Below are 25528 nucleotides of genomic sequence, written 5' to 3'. Positions count from 1 at the left end.
ACTCCCACAGTGCTGTTAGGGAGGGAGTTCCAGGATTTTGGCCCAGCGACGATAAAGGAATGGTGATATGTTTCCAAGTCAGGATGGTGTGTAACTTGGAGGGGAACTTAGGGGTAATGGTGTTCCCATGCGCCTGCTGCCCTTGTCCTTCTATGTGGTAGAGGTCATGGGTTTGGGAGGTGCTGTTGAAGAGGCCTTGGCGAGTCGCTGCAGCGCATCTTGTAGATGGTACACACTGCAGCCACGGTTTGCCAGTGGTAGAGGGAATGAATGTTTATGGTGGTGGATGGGGTGCCAATCAAGCGGGCTGCTTTGTTCTAGATGGTGTCAAGCTTATTGAGTGTTGTTGGAGCTGCACTCATCCAGGCAAGTGCAGAGTATTCCATCACACTCCTGACTTGTGCCTTGTAGATGGTGGGAAGGCTTTGGGGAGTCAGGAGGTGAGACACTTGCCACAGAATACCCAGCTTCTGACCTGCAGTTGTAGCCACAGTATTTATGTGGCTGGTCCAGTTACGTTTCTAGCCAATGGTGATCCCCAGGATGTTGATTTTGGGGGATTCGGCGATGGTAATGCCATTAAATGTCATGAGGTGGTGGTTAGACTTTCTCTTGTTGGAGATAGTCATTGCCTGGCATGAATGTTATTTGGCACTCATCAGCCCAAGACTGAAATTTGTCCAGGTCTTGCTGCTTACGGACATGGACTGCTTCATTATCTGAGGAGTTGTGAATGGAAATCAACACAGTTGAATCAATCATCGAACATCCTCACTTCTGACCTTATGATGGAGGGAAGGTCATTGATGAAGCAGCTGAAGATGGTTGGGCCTAGGACACTGCCCTGAGGAACTCCTGCAGTGATGTCCTGGGGCTGAGATGATTGGCCTCCAACAACCACAACCATCTTCCTTTGTGGTAGGTATGACTCCAGCCAGTGAAGAATTTTCCCCCTGATTCCCATTGACATCAATTTTACTAGGACTCCTTGATGCCACACTTTGTCAAATGCTGCTTTGATGTCAAGGGTAGTCACTCTCACCCCATCTCTGGAATTCAGCTCTTTGGTCCATGTTTGGACCAAGGCTGTAATGAGGTCTGGAGCTGAGTGGTCCTGGCGAAATCCAAACTGAACATCGGTGAGCAGGTTATTGGTGAGTAAGTGCCGGTTGAAAGCACTGCCGATGACACCTTCCATCACTTTGCTGATGATTGAGAGTAGATTGGGGCGGTGATTGGCCGGATTGGATTTGCCCTGCTTTTTGTGGACAGGACATACCTGGGCAATTTTCCAAACTGTGGCAAATGGATTTCAATGCAGGCAAATGTGAGTTCATCCACTTTGGACCTAAAAAGTATAGAACAAGGTACTTTCTAAATGGTGAAAAGCTAAAAACAATGGAGGTCCAAAGAGACTTGGGGGTCCAGGTACAAAGATCATTAAAATGTAATGAACAGGTACAGTAAATAATCAAAAGGTCTAATAGAATGCTGACCTTTATATCTAGAGGACTAGAATACAAGGGGTAGAAATTATGCTGCAGCTGTACAAAGCCCTGGTGAGGCCACACCTGGAGTACTGTGAGCGGTTCTGGGCACCACACCTTAGGAAGGATATATTGGCCTTGGAGGGAGTGGAGGGTAGGTTTACCAGAATTATACCCAGACTCCAAGGGTTAAATTACGAGGAGAGATTACACAAACTAGGGTTGTATTCCCTGGAATTTAGAAAGTTAAGGGGTGATTTGATTGAAGTTTTCAAGATATTAAGGGGAACTGATAGGGTAGATAGAGAGAAACTATTTCCGCTGGTTGAGAAGTCTAGGACTAGAGGGCATAGTCTAAAAATTAGAGCCAGACCTTTCAGGAGTGAAATTAGGAAACACTTCTACACACAAAGGAAGTTAGAAGTTTGGAACTCTCTTCCGCAAACGGCAATTGATGTTAGGTCAATTGTTAATTTTAAATCGGAGATTGATAGATTTTTGTTAACCAAAGGCTTATGGAGTTAGGTTGCATATCAGCCATGATCTCATTGAATGGCGGAACAGGCTCATATAAAAAGGGTAATTTTCTACTAAATCGATAAGGTGTCATTTTTAGACGTCTCACTTTCAGCATGAAGTGTTACCCATCAGGAGTGCATATCATGAATTCGTTCATGCACTCCCTATGGTTTTCTATCCATTAAAATGAATGGATGGAAAATTTTGGGGAACAAATTTCTGATATGTCTCCCAGCAGGTGAAGCTCAGTGCCTGAAACACAAATTTATATAATTACCCTTATAGTTTTAACACCCCATTGCTTTCATTGGAAGTATAGGTCTGTTTATTCTTCATTTGTCTACCAATACAAATATTATGCTTCAAGTAGGTCGCCCTGTCATAGTACTGTAACTATGAAACAGAATTTCTCTAAATTAAGGGGATATTTTACCATTTGGACAGACAGCCAGCGGAACGTGTGGGACGATCACTCAGGAGGTGCAGCAAGTGGTCTGGGCTATTTAGAAGGCCAGGCCTCATTAAGGCCAGGCCTCATTTAAATAGAACCAGCGAGCTGACCACCCCAAACTGGTGTCCCGACGCTGCTTGCTGGATTTGGGACAACGCAATTTCGAGCGGCCAGCCAGCTGGCAGCAAGGTAAGTCCTTGCGGGGGGAACGTTCATAATTGCAAAGGGAAGGGGCCCAGATTATTTTTCTACGGCCCAGAGAAGCACTCCTATTCCTCCTGACCCCGCAAAATAATTTTTTCACTTTTTTTCTTGGTCTACAGGTTCTACTGGGTGCTCTGTTCCATGCACAGCCGACACTCAGCCCAGTAGGCCAGAATAATGACTTTGGGGCCCTATCTATGGAATAGGACCTCAATTTAAATGTATTAATAAGACTCCTGCCTAGGCCTGGTGGGCACCTTATCCACCTATTAACCCAGAGGTGGGAAGATGACAGTGGTGCAGAAAACCAATGGTAAGTCTACTGCTTTGATTGTAACTTCCATACTGCCCAGTGGAGGGGGTTAAAGTCCCCTCCTTAACATTTGCGCTGCAAAAGAATATTTCTTTCGATTGAGCACAGCTGATAAATATAAAAAACTGTGGAAAATGATACAGTTACAGGACAACATTTTGTACTAATGAAAACTGAGGCCAGCTGTAGCTGTCACAAGATGAAACCATGGGCGTGATTTTCCCATTGGAGGCAGGTTGGAGGCGGGTTTCGGTTTGGGTGGGTTCTAAACCCGCCTCCACTGTCAGGTGGGAAAAATTTGTGATTTTCCTCTAATTGGCAAGTTACGTTTAGAGGTGTGGGTTCTCCTGGGCCAATTAGTCTTTTGGGACTAAAATTCATCTCTGCTGACGTCACTTATCCAGCTTCAGTTAAGGGCTGCTTGCTGCCTTGGCTCATTCCACTGGTTTTTGGTCGATGGCGCACCACCTCCAAACTTTCATCACAGAGAAGAATGGCCAGCTCCAAGGCAAGGGCCTCCCCGAGGTTCTTGGATGAGGCGCAGGGTATCCTGGTTGAGCGGGCGAGAGCCAGCAGGGAGATGCTCTTCCCCTCATCTGGGAGGAAGAGGCCTCCCAAAGAAACCAAGGCTGTGTGGCTCCAGCTGGCAAGGGATATAACCTTCAGATCTGTGTGCAGCAGAACGTGGATGCAGTGCCATAAAAGGTTCAATGACCTTGTAAGATCAGCCAAAGTGAGTATACCTTCAGCATGGCCCTCCTTCTGCTCATAGAAACATAGAAGATAGGAGCAGGAGTAGGCCATTCGGCCCCTCGAGCCTGCTCCGACATTCAATGCGATCATGGCTGATCATCCAAATTCAGTACCCGGTCCCTGATTTCTCCCCATACCCCTTGATCTCTTTAGCCTTAAGAAATATATCCAACTCCTTTTTGAATATATTTAATGAACTGGCCTCCACCGCCTTCTGTGGTAGCGAGTTCCACAGGTTCACCACTCTCTCGGTGAAGAAATTCCTCCTCATTTCTGTCCGAAATGGCTTACCCTTTATCCTTAGACTGTGTCCCCTGGTTCTGGACTCCCCGACCATTGGGAACATCCTTCCTGCATCTAGTCTGTCCAGTCCTGTTAGAATTTTATAAGTTTCAATGAGATCACCTCTCATTCTTCTAAACTCCAGCGAGTACAAGCCCAACCGACCCAATCTCTCCTCATACGTCATTCCTGCCAACCCAGGTATCAGCCTGGTGAATCTTCGCTGAACTCCTTCCATGGCAAGAACATCCTTCCTCAGATAAGGCGAACAAAACTGCACACAATACTCAAGATGTGGTCTCACCAAGGCCCTGTACAACTGCAGCAAGACATCCTTGTACCTGTACTCAAACCCTCTCGCTACGAAGGCCAACATACCACTTGCCTTCTTAACCGCCTGCTGCACCTGCATGCTTACCTTCAGCGACTGGTGCACAAGGACACCCAGGTCTCCTTGCACTTCCCCTTCTCCCAATCTTTTGCCATTTAGATAATAATCTGCCTTCCTGTTTTTGCCACCGAAGTGGATAACCTCACATTTATCCACGTTATATTGCATCTGCCATGTTTCTGCCCAATCACCCAACATGTCCAAATCATCCTGGAGTTTCTCGACATCCTCCTCATAGCACACACGCCCACCCAGCTTTGTGTCGTCTGCAAATTTGGAGATATTACATCTAGTTCCCTTGTCTAGATCATTAATATATATATTGTGAATAGCTGGGGTCCAAGGACTGATCCCTGCGGTACCCCACAAGTCGCTGCCTGCCACTCAGGAAAAGACCCGTTTACTCCAACTCTCTGCTATCTGTCTGCCAACCAGTTCTCTATCCAAGTCAATACCTTGCCCCCAATCCCATGTGCCTTAACTTTACACGCTAATCTCTTATGCGGGACCTTATCGAAGGCCTTCTGAAAGTCCAGATACACCACATCCACTGGTTCTCCCTTATCTATTTTACCAGTTACATCCTCAAAAAATTCCAGTAGATCATTCAAGCACGATTTACCTTTTGTAAATCCATGTTGACTTTGTACGATCCTGTCACTGTTTTCCAAATGCTCTGCTATTACATCTTTTATAATGGACTCTAGCATTTTCCCCACTACCGATGTCAGGCTTATTGTTCTGTAATTCCCCGTTTTCTCTCTACCACCTTTTTTGAATAGTGGGGTAACATTAGCTACCCTCCAATCCATGGGTACTGTTCCAGATTCCATCGAATGTTGGAAGATGGTCAGCAATGCATCTACTATTTCTAGGGCCACTTCCTTAAGTACCCTAGGATGTAGATTATCAGGCCCTGGGGATTTATTGGCCTTCAATCCCATCAATTTCCCTAACACCATTGCCCTACAAATACTGATTTCTTTCAATTCCTCCCTTTCATCAGATCCTATGCTCCCCGGCATCTCTGGGAGGTTATTTGTGTCCTCCTTTGTGAAGACAGAACCAAAATATGTATTTAGTTGGTCTGCCATTTCTTTGTTCCTGTGGTGATTATTCTTGTTTTATAAGAAGCATTGTAATTGGTTGCCTGTTTTCCTGCCTTGAGATATATGCTGTAAACTTATTGGTTAGTTGATTCCATGTGACCTGTGGTGGCCATCTTAAATTCAGTTTTCTACAGTGGTTGAGACTGGGTGCTCAACATGTACTTGCTGGTTTTTTAAGGTTAATAAAGCTTAGCTTTTGAAAGGCAATCTACTCTTTATTTCAATTTATTAACCTTTTGCTATAATGGAACGATATCTTTGACCGGAACAATTTAATGCTGACCCTAATTCTGCAGGAGTGGATGATCAATGGAAACATTGGTATCGTACATTTAAAAACTTTTTGGGTGTGTTGGATCAGCAGTCTCTGAATAAGTTGGATATACTAATCAACTACATTGCTCCGGATGTGTATAAGTATATTTTGGACTGTGAAACTTATGAATTGGCTATTGCTACGTTGGAAAAAAATTTTGTTAAACCCAAAAATGAGGTATTTGCACGTCACCTTTTATCTGCCCGTAGGCAGCAGGCGGGAGAATCCTTGGATGCTTATTTACAAGCACTCCGGCGCCTTGGTGCTAACTGTAATTATAAGGCCGTGTCTGCAGAAGAACATAAGGAAGAGTCGGTACGGGATGCATTTATTAATGGATTACTGTCTAGATCAATTCGTCAGCGGTTATTAGAAAATAAGACCTTGGATCTTAAGAGTGCTTTTGAGCAAGCCTCTACATTGGATTTGGCTCAGAGAAGTTCGGATTCTTATGCTCTTTTTGATCGGCCTGCGACCGTGGTTTCGGCAGTTCCGGATGAAAGGGAGTTACGTGGATTTAATAGGAGTGGTTTACCAGATTCCGAAACAGTTTCTACTTCAGCAGCTGTTGCCTCTAAGATTCAGAAGTGTTATTTTTGCGGGAACGCCCGGCACCCCCGTCTGAAGTGCCGTGCCCGGAAGGCTGTGTGTAGTAAATGCGGCAAGGGAGGTCATTATGCACGTGTTTGCAAATCGGTTGCCTCCTCTGCGACCATTCAGCCTTTAGATAGGGCGTTTATTGCATCAGTTTCTGCCGCCTTTTCCCATGGCCTAAACAAAGCTATAGTTATGGCCCAAGTTAATGGGTTAGAAGTGAAGGCCCTTATAGATACGGGCAGTACTGAGAGCTTTATAAGCCTTCAGTTTGTGAGGGAGAAGCGTTTGAAAATTTCGCCTGTTTCCTATCAGGTGTGTATGGCTCAGACGACTCTCACCTCACAAGTAGCTGGTTGTTGCCTTGTGAAATTAATTCTCCTAGGTAATACGTATACTGATATACGCCTATCCGTTCTGCCTAATCTCTGTGCGGACATTTTGATTGGTCATGATGTGCTTCAATTACATGAGTCCCTCAGTCTTTCTTTCGGAGGAACCAAGCCACCTTTGTCTATTTGTGGATTAACTTCTTTATTCATTTCTCCAATTTGATGCCGGACTGTAAGCCAATTGCTACCAAGTCAAGAAGGTATAGCAGTCAGGATAAAGAATTTATTAATTTTGAAGTTCAACGTCTTTTATCGGAAGGAATCATTGAACCTAGTTTTTCGCCCTGGCGGGCACAGGTAGTTGTCACCACTAATGAGAGACATAAGAAGCGAATGGTGATAGACTACACTCAAACTATTAACAGGTATACTCAATTAGATGCATACCCCCTGCCTAAGATTGATGAGCTTATCAATAAAGTATCTCAATATAAGGTTTTTAGCACTATTGACCTAAAGAGTGCTTATCATCAGATTCCTATCGCTAAGAGGGACAAACCATATACGGCCTTTGAAGCTTGCGGAAAGCTGTACCAGTTTTGCCGAGTACCATTCCGTGTTACTAACGGTGTCGCCTGTTTTCAACGGGCAATGGATGCTTTTATAAGTGATAACTCTCTCTCTGACACCTTCTCATATTTAGATGACATCACGGTGTGTGGCAAATCAAGGGTGGAGCACGATTTTAATCTAGAAAGATTCCTTCAAGTTGCGGAAAAAGTTGGCTTAACTTTCAATAAAGAGAAGTGTATCTTTTCGACCACCGAGGTAAATTTACTGGGGTATATTATCTCGGGAAACAAGATTAAACCAGATCCAGAACGGCTGCGACCACTGATTGAGTTACCTTGCCCTACTAATTCTAAGGCCTTGCAACGAGTTGTTGGCTTGTTTTCTTATTATTCTAATTGGATTGCAAACTTCTCGCAGAAGATCCGGCCCCTTATTCGGGTTACGACATAGCCTCTATCATGGGAGGCCAGGATGTGTTTTGATAATCTTAAAAAGGATATCCTTGGAGCAGTTGTGCATTCTATTGATGAGCAGGTTCCCTTTGTGATTGAGACGGACGCTTCCGATTTTGCAATTGGGGCTACCCTGAACCAAAATGGAAGACCTGTGGCCTTTTTCTCACGTACTCTGAGCAATAGTGAGCAGAGACATTCAACAATAGAGAAAGAGGCGTACGCAATAGTAGAAGCACTGCGTAAATGGAGACATTATTTATCTGGGTGACATTTTACGTTAGTAACTGACCAAAAATCTGTGTCCTTCATGTTTGATGTCAAACATTTCGGAAAGATTAAGAATGATAAAATAATGAGGTGGAGGATCGAGTTGGCATGCTATCATTTCGATATAGTCTATCGTCCGGGGAAGGATAATGTTGCCGCCGATGCGCTGTCAAGGGCTTATTGTTCTGTGCTTCACGGAGATACGCTTATTAATCTTCATAATGCTTTGTGCCATCCTGGTGTTACGAGGATGATACACTTCGTACGCAGTAAGAATTTGCCCTTTTCAGTTGAAGGCGTCAAGCGGATGACTTCGTCATGCTCTGTCTGCACCCGGTGTAAACCGAATTTCTTTAAGCCTCAACGAGCTCATCTTATAAAGGCTACTTTGAACGCTTGAGTGTTGATTTTAAGGGGCCTCTTCCTTCAACGACTCAGCATCGATATATATTTACTGTTGTGGATGAGTTTTCAAGGTTCACTTTTGCTTTTCCTTGTGCAGATGTATCAGCTGCTACAGTTATTAAATGTCTGACTCAACTTTTTGTCATCTTTGGGATGCCTGTGTATATCCATTCGGATCAGGGAAGTTCTTTTATGTCTTCCCAGTTGAAGGAATACCTCCAGAGTCGGGGAATTTCTACTAGCAGAACTACCCCGTATAATCCCCAGGGTAATGGACAGTGCGAACGATACAATGGGGTGATCTGGAAGGCAGTTATGTTGGCTTTGACATCCCAGAACATTAAGAATACACAGTGGGAAATGGTACTGCCTGATGCCCTGCATTCCATTAGATCATTGCTTTCAACGGCTACTAATGTGACCCCCCATGAAAGGCTCTTCAACTATCCACGGAGATCCACTACGGGATATTCGGTACCTTCATGGCTTACTATGCAGGGACCTGTGCTGCTCCGACGCCATGTTAGACTGTCAAAGTATGATCCTTTAGTGGAGGAGGTGGAGCTATTGGAGGCAAATTCCCAATATGCTCACATTCGATTCCAAGATGGGAAAGAAAGTACGGTTTCAGTTAAAGACTTAGCTCCTTGTGGTGGCCAGCCCTCTCCTGAGGACGTTAACAATAGCCATAATTCAGATAATGTTGATGTCGTCACAGATACTACGAACATTTCCAATCCTATTGCAGACACTTACAATTCTCTTAGTCTGCCCCCGATGGATGTTCATGGCCCTCCCAGTCTACCTTCTAATGGGACTTCCAATCCGGAAACCGTTGATAATCGGGATATTGATAGCCTCCCTGCAGAAGATATTTCTGTGTCTCCTGGTGTGGGAGGGCAAGGAACTCCATCAAGGTTAAGAAGGTCGACACGAACAAGATATCCGGTCGACCGATTAGAAATGGACTTTTAAAATAATTAATAAATTAATAGTAAAATTTTTAAATTGTTGAAGGCATTATACATGTATTGCTCTCGTCATAAATAACTAATTGTAAACTGTAAAGGCTACCTAGGTTGAAGTATATTTTAAAAGGAGGGGTGAATGTGGTGATTATTCTTGTTTTATAAGAAGCATTGTAATTGGTTGCCTGTTTTCCTGCCTTGAGATATATGCTGTAAACTTATTGGTTAGTTGATTCCATGTGATCTGTGGTGGCCATCTTAAATTCAGTTTTCTACAGTGGTTGAGACTGGGTGCTCAACATGTACTTGCTGGTTTTTTAAGGTTAATAAAGCCTAGCTTTTGAAAGGCAATCTACTCTTTATTTCAGTTCCCCATTATAAATTCCCCTGATTCTGACTGCAAGGGACCTACACTTAACTTCACCAATCTTTTTCTCTTCACATATCTATAAAAGCTTTTACAGTCAGTTTTTATGTTCCCTGCAAGCTTACTTTCATATTCTATTTTCCCCCTCTTAATTAATCCCTTTGTCCTCCTTTGTTGAATCCTAAACGGCTCCCAATCCTCAGGATTATTGCTTTTTCTGGCCAATTTATATGTCCTCTCTTTGGATCTTATGCTATCCCTAATTTGCCTTGTTAGCCACGGTTGAGTCACCTTTTTTGCTTTATTTTTATGCAAAACTGGGATGAACAAATTCTGTAGTTCATCCATGCGGTCTTTGAATGTTTGCCATTGCCTATCCACCGTCAAGCCTTTGAGTGACATTCCCCAATCAATCCTACCCAACTCGCGCCTCAGCCCATCGTAGTTTCCTTTATTTAAATTTAGGACCCTAGTCTCTGAGTCAACTACTTCATTCTCCATCTTAATGAAGAATTCGATCATATTCTGATCGTTCCGACCCAAGGGGCCTCGTACAACAAGATTGCTAATTAATCCTTTCTCGTTACATAATACCCAGTCTAAGATGGCCTGATCTCTGGTTGGTTCCTCGACATATTGGTCCAGGAAACCATCCCGTAAACACTCCAGGAATTCCTCCTCCACAGTATTGTTACTAATTTGGTTAGCCCAATCTACATGTAGATTAAAGTCACCCATGATGACTGCTGTGCCCTTATTGCACGCTTCTTTAATTTCCCTTTTAATGCCATGCCCAACCTCCACCTTACTGTTTGGAGGTCTATATACCACTCCCACTAACGTTTTCTGCCCCTTGGTATTTCTCAATTCTACCCATGCAGATTCCACATCATCAGAGCTAATATCCTTCCTTACAATTGTGTTAATCCCTTTATTAACCAGTAATGCTACGCCACCTCCCTTTCCTTTTTGCCTATCTTTCCTGAATATCAAATACCCCTGGATGTTGAGTTCCCAGCCTTGGCTATCCTTGAGCCATGTTTCCATAACCCCAACCAAATCATATTCGTTTACCTCTATTTGCACAGCCAATTCATGCACCTTATTACGAATGCTCCTCGCATTAAAACACAAAGCCTTCAGGCTTATTTTTTTAACACTCTTAGACTTATTAGAATTACTATTTACTGTGGCCATGTTTGATTTAAACCGTTGATTTTTCTGACTGCCACTTTTGTTTTTCTCCTTCCTATCTTTTGCTTTTATCCTTGTTTCCCTTTCCTCTGTCCCCCTCCTCAGGTTCCCAAACCTCTGCCATCTTAGTTTAAACCCTCCCCGAGAGCACTAGCAAACACTCCCCCTAGGACATCGGTTCCAGCCCTGCCCAGGTGCAAACCGTCCGGTTTGAACTGGTTCCACCTCCCCCAGAACCGGTTCCAATGTCCCAGGAACTTGAATCCCTCCCCATTGCACCATTTCTCTAGCCACGTATTCATCTGAAATATCCTTCTATTTCTACTCTGACTAGCACGTGGCACTGGTAGCAATCCTGAGATTACTACATTTGAGGTCCTATTTTTTAATTTACCTCCTAACTCCATATATTCAGCTTTTAGGACCGCATCCCGGTTTTTACCTATATCGCTGGTACCTATATGCACCACGACAACTGGCTGTTCACCCTCCCCTTCCAAAATGTTCTGCAGCTGCTCTGAGACATCCTTGACCCTTGCACCCGGGAGGCAACACACCATCCTGGAGTCTCGTTTGCGGCCGCAGAAACGCCTATCTATTCCCCTTACAATCCCCTATTACTATAGCTGTACCCCTCTTTTTCCTCCCGTCCTGTGCAGCAGAGCCACCCCTGGTGCCAGGAAGTTGGCTGCTGCTGCCTTCCACTGATAAGCCATCCCCCCTAACAGTACTCAAAGTGGTGTATCTGTTTGAGAGGGGGGTGCCCACAGGGGACCTCTGCACTACCTGCCTGCGCCTAGTACTCTGCTGTTGGTCACCCCTTCCCTTTCTGCCTGTCCAACCTCTACCTGCGGTGTGTCCAACTCCGTAAACGTGCTATTCATGACGTCCTCAGCATCATGAATGCTCCAGTATGCATCCAATCGCAGCTCCAGCACCGCAATGCGGTCTGTCAGTAGCTACAGCTGGATACACTTCCTGCACACGTAGTTGTCAGGGACACAGGAAGTGTCCCTGAGTTCCCACATATCGCAGGAGGAGCATACCACGTGGCCGGGCTGTCCTGCCATGACTTTCCCTTTAATTAATTGAAATTAAATTAAATGAAATCAATCCCAGCAATTACACTACAGTTAAATGGTTTACCAACAGTCTCTGCTACACCAGAGAGACGTTAGCAACTATAAACCACAGAGTTAAAGTTTAAAAAGAGAGAAATACTCACCAACCAATCACTTACCTGCTTTCTGGTGACATCACACTTCGATTACTTTTTACTTCTCTCCCTCCCTCTGAGCTCGGAGACTGCAGATTAGTATGCCTCACCTGGACTCTGGTGCTTTTATCCCGCCTCTCGATCCTCGTTCCTCGCAGGTCCGCACTGCCACCGCCGCCGCTGCTGCTGTGGGCCTCACCTGGACTCTGGCGCTTTTATCCCGCCTCTCGGCCCTCGTCCCTCGCAGGTCCGCACTGCCGCCGCCGCCGCTGCTCCCCTTCCCCTCTCATCACCAGCACTCTGCATTGTCAAGCGCCTCCTACACATCGCACTTTACCTTTACAATGCTTGCACTCTTCACCATCCCTCTCACTCTATGAACCAATCACTTCACTATTTGACTATGCTGTCCTCACACTCCCTTTCAATGTTATGCAATGACAACGACTAACAACACACAGGGAGGGCCCTCGGACATGGAACCTCACTCCATCTTTGTCTCTTTCTAAGCATCTATGCTTTGGTGCCATTTCTGTCACCTCCAACGTGATCCCACCGCCAAACACATCTTCCCCTCACCTCCCCTTTCAGCATTCCGAAGGGACCGCTCCCTCCGTGACACCCTGGTTCACTCCTCAATCACCCCCAACAGCCCTTCTCCTTCACCTAGCACCTTCCCGTGCAAGCGCAGGAGATGCAACACATGCCCTTTTACCTCCTCCCTTCCCACTGTCCAGGGCCCCAAACACCCCTTCCAGGTGAAACAGCGATTTACTTGTATTCTTGCAATTTAATATACTGTATTCGCTGCTCACGATGCGGTCTCCTCTACATTGGGGAGACCAAATGCAGATTGGGCAACCGCTTTGCGGAGCACCTCCGTTCGGTCTGTAAGGGTGACCCTGAGCTTCCGGTCGCCTGTCACTTTAATTCCCTGCTTCACTCCCACTCTGATCTCTCTGTCCTCGGCCTATTACATTGTTCCAATGAAGCTCAACGTAAGCTCGAGGAACAGCACCTCATCTTTCGATTGGGCACTTTACAGCCTTCCGGACTCAATATCGAGTTCAACAATTTCAGATAAAAATCCCTGCCCCCATTTTTCATGCAGTATGATTTTGCCATTTCCATTTGCAACATTTTCACAGTATGTTCTTTCAATTCCTTCCTCCCCTCCTAACCACCACCCCCCCCCCCCCCCCCCGTCTCTGCGCCTGCTTAATATCTGTGACATTTGCAGCTTTTTCCAGTTCTGATGAAGGGTCCCAGACCTGAAACGTTAACTCTGTTTCTCTCTCCATGGATGCTGCCTGGCCTGCTGAGTATTTCCAGCATTTTCTGTTGTTATGCTCTGGACTCTCTACACTCACTCCGTCATTCTCACTCCAACTCCACTTGTCTCCCTCACTGCAGGAATAGAGAGCCTACAATAGAAGGGAAAGGGTGAAGACAGGAGGAGGGCCACATTCCATAGCCCATCTCACCCAGGCTGAAGAGGTGCTCCTGGACATCTCCGGCACAGAGGTGGAGGTGGAAGTGGGGGACAGACAGACGGGCAATGCAGACCAAGCTGGTGACAGAATAGTGTTGCGTCTCTCTCATTTACACTGCTTGAGTGACTGAAATGGCTGCTGGTATACATTATTAAAATGCCACTTGAGCATCTGCACTATTGCATGTGTATGCCACACTTCTGTCAAATGTCTAACACATACCTTTACTCCCCCACATGACCATCCACAGAGCCCCTCGCCACTGTCGATGAGGAAGAGGCTGAGCAGCAAGACTCCTCAGCGGAACCTGCAACCTCTGAGGATGCAGCGTCAGCAGATGTAAGCGCACCCAGCACCAGCGCAGATACGCACACCTCGGTGGGACTTTCAGGACATAGAGTAGTGTTGTCACCGTGTGTATCACAGCTCACAGGTAAGCATCAGCAGGTGGTGGAGGCAGGGACAGCAGTGGAGAGTTCTCGTCGGAGGCCGCAGAACTCTCCTAGCATTGTTCTGCTGCATGTGGACCCTGTGCCTCTGGGTCCATCCAGAAGGAGAGCGGTGCTGGAACTCCAGGAGCAAGCGCAGGAGTGTCTGACAGGTCTTGTCTCCAGGGTCACTGCAAGTGTAGAGAGGATGGAAGAATCCAACTCTAACATGAGCAGTGCCTTTATGGAGGCAATGGTGCATCAACGCACCACCATGGAAAGGATGTCAACCCCCGTGGAAAGGCTGGCTACGGCCATGGAGGAAATAAGTCACCAGAGTCAGGAAAACATGGTGAATGTTCAGAATAGACTGACATCTCAGGAGGAGCGATGGGCAGCTATTGAGCAGAGAAACCAGAGCTTCATGGAAGTCCTTTTGAGTAGGACCTCCAGTACAGATACGGGTCCCCATGGCCCCCCTGATGTGCAGCAAGGTGCTCTCAAGCCACTTGCAAGCGCTGAGGTGGACCTGACCCATGAGAGGGAAGTTGGTGGCAGAGAACAAGGAAGTGGGGGCTCCTCTCCAAGCGCTCACACTTCCATGCCACTACGTAGCCCTCGGCCAGCGCCCCACCAGCGTCCGCACCCAACTGAGATGGGCGTCTCAGCCCCTGCACTGCTGCAGGATGAGCAGACATTTGGGGGTCCCTCACAGGCTCAGAAACCCGGAGGATGCCCACCAAAGATGTCGTTGCAGGAACAGCATGATGGTGAGCAAGGGGCCTCCACTTCTGCTGAAGCCACAGTGGGAGCACCACGTAGGAGCATGCGTAAGAGAAAATTTAAGCACCATTAATCACAGGGGTAGGCACTTGGGTGATTGTTTCTGTTTATTGATGAAATGCCATCCCTGTGTGAATGCATTAAAATGAGGTGATGGCAAACTGTTGGCATGATGGTATCTGTTATTTCACCTTAGGCAGTTCCACGTTGCGGCCTCCGCAACACTTGTGTGGTCAGGTTGGTGGTCAGAGTGAAAGGAGGCCAGAGAGTCATGTCCGTTGTCTATCATGTGTTAAGAAGGAGCCAAGCACATGTGCCACAATGGGCAAACTATTCAAATCTGGCAAGGGTGAGTGCATCCCTTGCATCACGGGCAGCCATGTACTCGCGTGCTGCCACTGCTGCTGGTAGATACGCCGCCGCTCGGTCCGCCTCCTCCTCCTCCTCATCTGAAGAGGCTATGAACTGAGCCAGTTGCTCATCAGGAAGCTGACAGCCACGATGCTGTGCCATGCTGTGCAGTGCACAGCAGACCACGACCATTCTGGAGACCCTGGCTGCTGAATACTGCCGGGCTCCACCTGATCTGTCAAGGCATCGGAATCGCATCTTCAGCAAGCCAATGGTTTGCTCGATGATGGACCTGGTCGAAATGTGGCTGATGTTGTAGCGCTCCTCAGACTCGTTAGCTGGCCTCCTGATCGGCGTCATTAGCCACTTCTTCAGGGAGCAGCCCTTGTCACCAAGGAGCCATCCGTTAAGTTGATTTGGCGGATTGAAAAGCGGAGGAACACTAGAGTGCCGCAGGATGAATGAGACATGGCAACTGCCACAGAACTTGGCGCAAACATGCAAAATCTCCTTCTTGTAGTTACACACCAGCTGTACATTGAGGGAGTGGAAGCCCTTGCGGTTGACAGAGATAGTTGGGTTTTGATGGGGTGCCCTAGGGGCTGTAGTGTATGTACCTTTAAGGGGAGAACTACTTTTTACAGCTCCTGTATACTGTAGTACTAGCAGTGACCACACCTGTATATAAACCCTGAGTAGGGATCTGTACGTTTAGTTTTAGAGTCACCCTCATCCAGTAAATACCTGTTGATTGTTCCTGCAGTCTCGTGTCTAGTTATTGAAGGACACACTACATCAAAAATACACGGATCTAACAGTGGCGACGAGGCAGATTCGAACCAACCTGCAACTCTACATTACCGCCCAGGGATTCGCTCCTGGAGAACAGTGGAAGAAAGTTGAGGCCAGAAGCATGGGCGTTGACCACGAGCAACCGCCCAGTCATCCAGCAGAGATTGAGCATCGCAGGGGAGGCTGTTGAGAGCTGGGCTTGGTTCTCCAGTCACGGTGGTCCAGCAAAACGGGCTGGCAACAGGTACGGTGCAGACCCTTCCCGGACAGCGGCGGCTAGAGCCGACTGATGGCACAGAAAAGGCCGAGCAGCATTGACGGGAGAAGAGAGAGGGTAGAGCGCACAGGGTGCAGCCGGTGTTCAGGACCGAGCGGCGTCGATGGGAGAAGAGAGAGAGTAGAGCGCACAGGGCGCAGCCGGTGTTCAGGACCGAACGGCATCAACGGGAGAAGAGAGAGGGTAGAGCGCACAGGGCGCAGCCAGTGTTCAGGACCGAACGGCGTCGACGGGAGAAGAGAGAGAGGCATGAAAGAAAACGTGCAGAGTGCAGCCGGTGTTCAAGGGACGAGCAAAATCAGCGGGGAAGAAAGGGAAACGCGCAGAGCGCAGCCGGTGTTCAAGGGCCAAGCAGCCGCAGCGGAGAAGAAGGGAGAGTGCGGGAAAACGCCATTTTGAGCCGCAGCAGAGAAGAAGGGAAGCGCGGGAAAACGCCATTTTGAGCCAGTCTAACCACACCCAGGGATGCCGAAGAGTGGCAGTATCACAGCGTTCGACAATGAAGTCGAAGATTGGACGACATATGCCGAACGTATAGAAGTGTACTGCAAGGCGAATGAAGTGCCAGATGAGAGGAAAGCGCTGGTATTGTTGAATTCCATGGGTGCAAAAACATATGGCTTACTGCGAAACCTAGCAACTCCAGAGAAGCCAGTGGACAAGGATTTTGGAAACATAGTGTCAACCCTACAGAACCACTTAAACCCCACACCGCTGCTGATAGCAGAAAGATTTAAGTTTCACAAAAGGAAACAGCATAAAGATGAAAGTAATGCTGAGTATTTAATGGAACTGCGTAAGCTATCGAAACACTGCCCGTTTGGAGCGGGACTGGCAGATACCTTAAGGGACAAGTTTGTGTATGGGCTTCAAAGTGAAGGAACCCAGAAACGGCTTTTATCTGAAAAGGACCTTACGCTGGAAAAGGCATTCAGTATGGCAGTATCACACGAAGCAGCCGCACGGGGCGCTGCAGAGATACAACGGAGACCGCAAGAATATGGCACAAATGAAATGTCATACGGAACAGTGAAGTGTTATCGCTGCGGCAGAACAGCACATGACCATAATGATTGCTGGTTTAAGGACAAAGTGTGCAGACAGTGTGGAAAAGTAGGACACATAGCAAGAGTCTGCAGGTCGGGAAAGAAAACCAGCAGCAAGAAATCTCCACAGGAGAAGTACAAGAAGGTACATAAGGTGACGGAGAGTAGTTCAGACGAACAGAAAAGTGATACAGACTCCGGAAGCAAGGAGCTGGGTTGTCTGAAACTACATAAGGTGATCCAAACGGAGGATCATCAAACTATCTGGGTCACGCTCAAGATAGCTGGAGTCCAAGTGAAAATGGAATTGGACACAGGATCAGCCCTAACAGTCATAAACCGAAGGGACTACAAGTGGTTATTCTCACATATACCCTTGAGGGATACAGAGATTGTCTTGAAGACGTACACGGGGCAAAAAGTCTACCCCAAAGGAAAAATAAGGGTGAACGTTGTATATAACGGTAAGGAAACACCAAAAATGGACCTACATGCATTGCCAGATGGAGGACCACCACTACTAGAACGTGAATGGATCCGGAAGATACAGCTAGATTGGCATTCCATACAAGCACTGACTGTAGATGCCAAAAAGGATGACGACGTCGCACCTGGACGACTGTCAAAAATGCTAACTGACGCACAAGAAGTGTTCCAGGAGGGCCTTGGAACACTAAAAGGCATAACAGCGATGATCAAAATAGAGGAAAATGCAAGCCCAAAGTTTTTTAAGGCCAGACCGGTGCCTTATGCGATCCACCCAGCCGTCGAAGCAGAGCTGGAAGTTTTGGAACGTTCAGGAGTACTGACCAAAGTGGACTGGAGCGAGTGGGCCACACCCATCATTCCTGCAATGAAGAGGTCGTTGAGTAATACGCCTGGGGAACCAAAGAAAGTTCGCATCTGTGGGGAATTTAAGGTGACAGTGAACCCAGTCCTTCACACGGTACAATATCCGCATCAGCGGATTGAAGATATTTTCGCCTCGCTATCTGGAGGGAAACACTTCACTAAGATTGATCTGGCCCAGGCGTACCTGCAAATGGAGGTGGAAAAAGCCTCGAAACAGTACCTCACGATCAACACTCATAAAGGTCTCTACCAATACAACCGGCTGGTGTTCGGGGTAGCATCAGCTCCGGCTATTTGGCAAAGGGCAATGGATCAAGTCCTGCAAGGGATTCCAGGGACCCAGTGTTATTTGGACGACATCCTGGTCACGGGCGAAAATGACAGTGCTCACCTTGCCAACCTGGAGCAGGTGCGCACTAGATTGAAGGAATATGGGCTCCGAGCAAATCGCCACAAATGCGAGTTTTTCCAGAAGCAGATCTCGTATTGTGGCCACGTTATTGATGAAGAGGGGTTACATAAGTCCCCTGAAAAGATTGAGGCAGTAGTCAAGGCTCCAGCACCGGAAAATGTGCCACAACTGAGGTCGTTCCTCGGGCTGGTGAACTACTACCATAAGTTCTTGCCAAATTTGTCTACAGTACTACACCCACTGAACACCCTACTGCAAACGGGGGTACCATGGAAGTGGAATAACGAATGTAAACGAGCTTTCCAGAAGTGCAAAGAATTGATCACATCAAAAGAGGTGTTGGCTCATTTCAACCCAGCACTACCAATTTGGTTGGCGTGTGATGCATCACCCTATGGCATTGGAGCGGTGCTGTCGCACAAGTTCCCGGACGGCTTGGAGAGGCCAATAGCCTTTGCGTCTCAGTCACTAACCTCAGCCGACCGTAACTACGCCCAGATTGACAGGGAGGCCCTCAGCCTAGTGTGGGGAGTGAAAAAGTTCAACCACTATCTGCACGGGCAGAAGTTCACCTTGCTGACTGACCACCAACCACTTGTCTCCATCTTTAATCCAAAGAAGGGCGTGCTGGTGATGACTGCGCAACGGCTACAAAGATGGTTGCTTTTTCTAGGGGCGAACCAATGTGAAATCGAGTATAAGGGCACGAAACAGCATGGAAACGCTGATGGGCTATCACGCCTGCCACTGCCTACTGCGGAGGAAGCACCAGCAGTGAATCCTGTCAAAATATTTCATTCGACTATAATTGAACGCTTGCCAGTAACTAACGCTGATATAGAGAAAGAGACCCGAAATGACCCGACACTGTCTCGGGTATATGACTTGACGGTGAAGGGATGGCCAACACATGGCAACTCACTGTTGCCAGCATTCTCATCTAGAAGAGAACAGCTGTCAGTATGCCAGGGGACCTTGATGTGTGGATCCTGAGTGGTAATTCCACCCAAGTTAAGGGAGAGAGTGCTCAATGAGCTTCACGAAGGCCATCTGGGAGGGGTAAAAATGAAAAGCCTTGCTAGGGCTTATGTGTGGTGGCCGGGGATCGATCAGCAAATCGAGGACCTAACAAAGAGCTGCTCAGGATGCCAGAAGGTCCAAAATGCACCACCACATGCCCCTCTACACCCATGGGAGCGGCCCTTATCTCCATGGCAACGGGTGCATATTGATTTTGCTGGTCCATTCATGGACTCAATGTTTCTAATAGCCGTGGATGCGCACTCGAAATGGCCTGAGGTGATCAAAATGTCATCCACCACCACGGAGAAAACTATTGCAGTCCTACGGACCATATTTGCCAGGAACGGCTTGCCAGAGCAGATTTGCTCTGATAATGCACCACAGTTTGTGTCCGAAGAGTTTTGAAGATTCATGAAACGGAATGGGGTAAGGCATTACACAATCGCCCCGTATCATCCAGCCACAAATGGATTGGCTGAGAGGTTCGTACAAACCTTTAAGAAAGCAGTAAGGGTCATGTGCGATGACGACATTCCACTGCAGCATAAGGTGGACAATTTCCTGTTAGCCTACAGAAATGCGACACATGCAGTCACCAACCAGGCCCCGGCCATGATGTTCTTTAACCGAAGGTTGAGATCTCGTCTGGATTTGCTCAGACCAAATGTACGAAGAGATGTTGAGAATAAGCAATTCCAGCACATCAATGAGAAGCCGACAAGGAGCTTCAATGTAGGGCAACCAGTCTTGGCCCGCGACTACCGAACAGAGAAATGGCAACCAGGAACGATATGCACACGGCAGGGGCCACTAATGTACACAGTGGATGTTGGGGAGAACATTGTGAGACGCCATGTCGACCAGATCCTAGAGTCACAGGAACGAGTCAACCCCATGTCTCGCGCACCTGGTGATGAACCCGACATACAGGTAGCATCTACCCCAGAAACAGTAGCATCGGAAGCTGATGAACCAACTGACGACAGGGGGCCTCCACACCAAGAACAAGACACTCAGGAAAGGCGCTATCCAGAAAGGATCAGGAAGCCGCCCCAAAGACTGAATTTATAAATGGACTATTTTCAGTTAATGTGCATGTTAAAAGTGTTAATTGTTAAATGAATGTTATGGTACTGTCAATCTAAAAGGGGAGGAATTGTAATGTATGTACCTTTAAGGGGAGAACTACCTTTTACAGCTCCTGTATACTGTAGTACCAGCAGTGACCACACCTGTATATAAACCCTGAGTAGGGATCTGTACATTTACTTTTAGAGTAACCCTCATCCAGTAAATACCTGTTGATTGTTCCTGCAGTCTCGTGTCTAGTTATTGAAGGACACACTACTTCAAAAATACACGGATCTAACAAGGGCCACATGTGTGCAGTCTATGACGCTCTGCACCATTGGCAAGCCTGCCATATTTGCAAAGCCAACTGAATGCACGGTTACACTTGCTTGATCCCTTGAGAAGTGGATGTAATTGTGCGCCTTTGCGAAAAGGGCATCGGTAACCTGCATGATGCAACTGTGGGAGGCTGACTGGTAGATGCCACCGATGTCTGCTGATGATCCCTGGAAGGAGCCTGAGGCAAAAATGTTGAGTGCAGTGGTGACTTTGCCAGCCACTGGTAAGGGGTGTCCACCCAGTCCTCTGGGCTCCAGGTGTTGGTGCAGGAGTGCGCAGATGTCTCCAAGAACCTCTCACGAAACTATCAGCCTCCTTTGGCACTGCTGCTCAGTCATGTTGAGATGGCTCATCCTCTGTCTGTAAACCCTGTGTTGAGGGTATCTCCTGCGGCAACGTGCTTCTATGCGCTGGTGCCTTCTGCCCTGTGCAACATCAGGTGGGTGAGCAGGAGGTTGGGACTCCTGCTGCTGTTGCTGCTGAGCTGCCTGGTTCTGCTGCTGCCATGGCTGCTCTTCAACCAAATCTGAGGTCCATGATTAAAGGAAATAAATGGTTCCCATGCTGCTGGCAGATACCTCCGTTGGGGAAGCACTCAGTCCAAGCGGGGAGAGAGTCTTCCAAGGAGGTCCCACAGTTGAGAGATAGAAGCTGCAGCACCTCCGACTTCGGTAGGCCTGCTAAAAGTGCTGAAAGACCTGTGGAACAAAAGTTCTGCCACCTGCAACTGCTCCCTGATGAAAGCTTTGTTTTAATGGTGGAGCTGCAGCTGTGAGGAGGCCACCCACTTGTCAACCCGCCAGGATTAGCTGGCGTGGTTTAGGAGGGTCGTGCAACACGCACAAAATGTGGCAAAATAACAAAGGCCTGTCAAAATAGGATTATAGAGGCCCTTAACAACTATTTAAGGGTCTTAACTACCTCTCCTGACTGATGGAGACGGGACCGAATCACACCCATGAAACCCATGAGGCGGGTTGGAGGCGGGTTCCGAACCTGTCCTCACTTTTGCAATTTTGCCAACTGTCCCGCCTCCAAACCCGCCCCCCATATGACAAAATACCTTTTCAGTGGATGCTCAAATTAACTGCATTCATTATAAAATCTTATAACCTAGTGTTTAAAAGTTCAAAACTTAAAGTATACTTTTGAATATAACCCTTTGCCAAAACTGGAACTGGGAAATAAGCATCTTTATAGGACTGTACAAGTTGAGAGGGGTTTGGGAAGAACAACAGGTAAAAATTCTCTCTTCCTCCATTTTGTTCAGTTGTACAAAGGTGCTTGTCTCCCACTTACCAGTTCTGCTAAAGGGCCTTTACCCAAAACATTAACCTATCCTTTTTCTTTATAGATGCTGACAGACCTTAGTGTACTTCCAACATTTTCTGTTTTTATTGCAGATTTCTAGCATTTGCAGTCTTTTTCTTTTGAACAGATTTCTTAAGGCTTCTGATAAGATCCATCTATATTTGGCATTTTTGTCAAGAGTACAAAAAAGGCATTGGCAGCACACTGAAAAATTTTGGAAATTGAATATAATCTAGAGAATGACACGTGGTGAGAATGACTGCAGGAAACAAATGTAATTGAGATCAAATAATGTCGTAAGCTGTGAGAATGAAGCTTGAGCAGATTGGTGCTGTCTGAACCACGAGATGAGTTTACTTTCATTGTAGTTACTCCCACACACCCCTTATTTTATAACATTTAGATAAATCTACACAGAATAAACAGCTGATTACCAGGCAAACAAAGCGGAAATAGAACTTAGATTAAATCAGAAACTTCTTGAGGTAGCAACCGGTTTTGTGGCCGATTATTAAGATGGAACAGATAATCATTAATAGAGAAAAGAGAATATAGTATATCTACTGTGATCAAAGAATATATGGTAGATATTGTAATGTATATACCTTTAAGGGGGGAACTACTTTTTACAGCTCATGTATACTGTAGTACCGGCAGTGACCACACCTGTATATAGCACTGAGTAGTAATCTGTACAGTTCAGTTCCAGAGTGAGCCACGTTGAGTAAACACCTGTTGTATCGTTCTCCTACAGTCTGTGTCTTACTACTGACGGACACAACAGATATGACAAGATTGTGTTCCTGGTATGCAGCATTGTGCACTGGGAGCCCAGAACTGGAACTGGAACTGGAAGACAAATTCATAAATTCTACCCTTACATGTTAAAGCTCTGGAATGCAATATAGAGTAAAAAGAGAGACTGTGTGGGTCAGGCTCCAAGTGGCTCAATTTTGGACAAGTTGCAGCTTATGCAGGTCGGAGAATGGGAGGCCTGCACAGAGGGCACTGGAGTAGTCAAGTCTGAGCCAAACAGGGTCAAAGTCTTGTTAAGCCTAAGTGAATGATGGGGGATGGTGATGAAGTCAATAGCATGGAAGCAGATTTGATGGCAATGGCTAAAAACTATGACTTCAGTCTTCTTAATGTTAGTTGGGAGAAGTTGTGACTCATCTATTATTTGCTTTTGGACAGTCTGAGGTAGTGGTGAAATCAAGAGAAGTAGTGGAGAGGTATTGTCAGCCTACATATGGAAGATGACTGCTTGCCTGTGGATGATGTTACCAAGGGGCATCATGTCGATGGGGAAGACAACCCTTTGCTTTTGGGCCAAAAGCCTCTTTAAAAGTTTAAATTCCAACCCTTCCTCCCCCCATTCTCTTAGCAATGCTAAACACCAGTGGCGCACACGCATCCCTCATGTCTGCATTGTTTAGTTGAAATTGGAGGGAATTTTCTGACCAGGACAAGAGGTATGGACTCAGCATAACTGGGTCATGCTCCAAATTTTATCCTGACCCACCCAGAAACCATTTGCTTTTCAGCCTCTGGGCCTATTTCAGCCCCAAGATTTCTGTGAAAGGCGTAGATTACTTCTATTAACTGAGTCCACAGAGGGTAGAATGCCTTTGTGAACTGAAGCAATGGAGAGTCGGGTATGAGATGGCAACTGCTGAGGTAACATTTAGGGAATTGATATTTTGGTTGGTGAGTTGAAAATCCAAGTGTGACTTGTTTTTCTTTTGTATATAGATTAAAAATTTATTAATTGTAAAATTTGAAAGTGCTAAAAATGAACCAGAATACATCATTTTAAATGTAAATATCATTTTTTGGAGGGAAAGCATGCCCCAGGTACCTTTGAAAGGTACCACCAAATTTGTGTCTTCAACATTTGAATTTTCCCTTCAGGTTTTCCACTTCTGTTTTATTCTCCAATACACCGATAAAACTTGTTTTCACTTGTCAAGACTATTCTTGAATTGTCAGCCTTTTGGGACTATGTAATCTTTTTTGAAGCTGTTGATCAGCTTTTGTTAGTTTTCTAGATTGCTATGTAGAGGCCACTGGCCAGATCTCTGGTGATATCCTTGTTCCCCTAGAAGCAAACCTCCTTCGAATCATGGAGCTAAGGTGGGTATGGCACAAAATAAGGCATTGTGGCTGAATACAGGTTATGGTACATTAATTTGAATAATTCAGTTCTTGCGACCTGAGACCACTTGTACATTACGGAATGGAAGCCTTTCCTATTCACGTAGGTCATGGGTTGTTGGTGGCCAGGATGGCCATAGTTGTGCTCATGGGGAGAAAGCAGGGACAGGGTACTGAATTTGGATGATCAGCCATGATCTCATTAAATGGCGGAACAGGCTCAAGGGGCCGAATGACCTACTCCTGCTCCTATCTCCTATGTTTCTATGTTTCTATGTGCTATTGATGACATCCGGTGTTTTGGGGAAACCTGCCACCTGGGAAAAGTGATGAAAGTGTAAGGAAGTCTTGCTACAATTTTACAGGGCTTTGGTGAGGCCACACCTGGTGTATGTTAGATCCGTGATTCTGAGAGTATGCTGTTTTTCAATAACCACACGGATGCTGTAACTTAACGATAACAGGTATTTACTGGAGGAGGGTAGTCTCAAGACTGGGGGTACAGAGGCATGCGCAAGGCTTATATACAGGTGTGGTCACTGCCGGTACTACAGTATACAGGAGCTGTAAAAGTAGTTCTGTCTTAAAGGCACATACACTACAATTCCTCCCCTTTTAGATTAGTAGTACCCCTAATATTCAAATAACAATTAACACTTTAACATGTACATTAAACAACAATAGTCCATTTATAGATTCAGTCTTTGGGGCGGCTTCCTGACCCTTTCGGGATAGCGCCTTTCCTGAGGTTCTTGTTCTTGGTGCAGAGGCGATTCTGACCCCTTTTCATCGGGTAGTTCATCGGGTTCCACTGCTACTGGTTCTGAGGTAGATGCTACCGGTATGTCAGGTTCATCCCCAGGTACTCGAGACATGGGGTTGACGCGTTCCTGTGACGCTAAGATCTGATCGACGTGGCGTCTCACAATGTTCTCCCCGACATCCACTGTGTACATTAATGGCCCCTGCCTTGTGCATATCGTTCCGGGTTGCCATTTCT

At 46.5% G+C, this 25528-nt stretch overlaps 1 protein-coding gene across 8 annotated transcripts in view; it reads right to left on the bottom strand.

Annotated features, from left to right (window-relative positions):
- Positions 1-25528, bottom strand: part of trim55a (tripartite motif containing 55a) — a 176301-nt gene that overhangs the window by 96537 nt on the left and 54236 nt on the right. The window lies entirely within an intron of this gene.

This window comes from Somniosus microcephalus, chromosome 7 (genome assembly GCF_052327205.1).
Source record: "Somniosus microcephalus isolate GS21.2 chromosome 7, FLI_Smic_1.0, whole genome shotgun sequence".
Classification (NCBI taxonomy): Eukaryota; Metazoa; Chordata; class Chondrichthyes; order Squaliformes; family Somniosidae; genus Somniosus; species Somniosus microcephalus.
This window is presented reverse-complemented; position numbering and strand designations above follow the sequence as displayed.